The sequence below is a fragment of the Octopus bimaculoides genome, chromosome 6 (genome assembly GCF_001194135.2).
Source record: "Octopus bimaculoides isolate UCB-OBI-ISO-001 chromosome 6, ASM119413v2, whole genome shotgun sequence".
In the NCBI taxonomy this organism is placed as follows: domain Eukaryota; kingdom Metazoa; phylum Mollusca; class Cephalopoda; order Octopoda; family Octopodidae; genus Octopus; species Octopus bimaculoides.
In genome coordinates, this window is record NC_068986.1 from 106,965,240 (window position 1) to 106,967,261 (window position 2,022).

At 33.1% G+C, this 2,022-nt stretch overlaps 1 long non-coding RNA gene across 1 annotated transcript in view; it reads left to right on the forward strand.

Moving 5' to 3' along the window:
* Positions 1-2,022, forward strand: part of LOC106872083 (uncharacterized) — a 12,216-nt gene that overhangs the window by 6,999 nt on the left and 3,195 nt on the right. The window lies entirely within an intron of this gene.

A 2,022-nucleotide genomic window follows, 5' to 3' on the forward strand; every position in this document is an offset into this window, starting at 1 on the left:
TATATATATATATATATATATTCATCGTTTATTCTTATTAACCTATATAATAATATAATTAGAGATAGGAACTACAGTCTTTTATACTCCTTCATCATGATCGATGCTATGAAATGTGGCCGACTCAGCAGAGGTGTAGCTGTGGCATCAAGGGTCGGAGTTGAAGTTGTTCTTATAGATGAGGGACTACAATTTGCAACCTTAAGGGAGCCTTGATTTTGTTTATGTATGAAAATGTAAATTAGCAGCAGTATGTCATAGAGAAGCAAAGAGAAGAATAGTGATGCCTTTTTTCTCGACTTGACATAATTAAGAAAGTCATTAGGACTATGTTGACTTTTAATAAGCTCATTACTTTGCTCCCATGCAACTCTATGATATGTAGACGTGAGTTAACTCCATCGCTCTGAATGCCTCAAATGACTTGAAAGATGGATGTTATTTTACAATTATAACGGCTGTTTTATTATATACCTAAATTTGACAGCAACGTAAGTAATATCAACAAATAATGAATGGGAAATTTAATACTGAAAATAAGAGTATCTGGCAACCGGATTGGGTTGCAGCGGCGTATACTTTTCAAGTATGACAATGTTCATATTGTGACAGTGATGTATGTGACTTTCTATAAAAACGGACAATAATTACACAGCGTCATTGCAAACTTGCATTTGTTTAAATTTTAATGAAGCAATTATGTCAAAAAAGACCAAGAGTACGATGCAGGGAGAAAACAGGGGTTTTAATGAGAATTGGGAGCTGCAGTAATACTTTATGCCTTTGAAATATAAAATTATTTGTTTGCTCTGTATTCCTGTGATAATGACATTAAAGTTGTTCAACGTTTATCAACACTATACGACTCATAAAACTAATAAATATTACAAATTAGAGGGGGAGGCGCGGAGGTTTACTCTATAATAATAGAAACAAATGAGAACAAAAGCAAAGGCAAATATTTCAGATTGTAGAGAAATCTGCAAATTATGTCACAGAAGCAGATTATAAACTTGCTAATATACTGGGGTAAAAAAAAAAATAAGCGGTTCAGCGATGTGGAAATTGTGACAGAGTGTATTGTTGAAATTGTGGGATGTTTAGACTCAGGGTTTCGAACTATAAGTGATTACCTCTTTCAAAGAGAACCATAACTGATTGGCAGTATGAATTATCCCTCGATGTAACAGAACAACTTCACATTATACTTCAAAATGAAAATTCATATTATACAATCGCTCTGGATGAATCAACTGATACTGCTGACACGGCACATGTTTCATATTTCATTCGTGCCATAACAGAAGATTTTATTCAGTACGAAGAATTACTGGCTTTGGGCACTCATACGGGTGGAACACGAGGAATAAATATCTTCATAAACTTTCAAAATGAATGTCGAGAATTTGAGTTGAATTTGGATAATTCAGTTAGTGTATGTACAGACGGTGCTACTTCCATGATTGGAAAACATGAAGGATTTATTGCCCAGATAAAAAAAAATATATAATCCAGATGTTCTCATTCCTTTTCATTGTATATTACACCAGCAAAACACTTTGTGATGAATCAACAATTTTAAGCGATGCTCTGTAGAAAATGATAAATATATTTAACTGTATTCGTGCCAATGCAACTAGACATCGTTAGTTTTGTAACATGCTATGATTGGACAATTAGGTATTGAGTGTCGATTTGATGTGTCATTCTAAAGTGCGTTAGTTATCGCAAGCACAGGTGTGAGAAATGTTTTAACTTTAACCTGGCAGATAATAAAATTTTATGAAGAACGGAATGAACATTGTGAATTATTAGATGAATATTTCAATAGAAATATTGATTTCCTTTGTGATATCATGACAAACAAAATAACCTGAATTGGTAGCGTAAAAGAAAATCAGTTTATGACATGTGGCAAAAAATTGAAGCATTTCTTTTTGAAAGATTCTCTCGTTTAAAATGAAATTTCAACTGTACACTTTCCCCAGTTAGCTAAAGTCATTTATGACCATGAGGATTCGT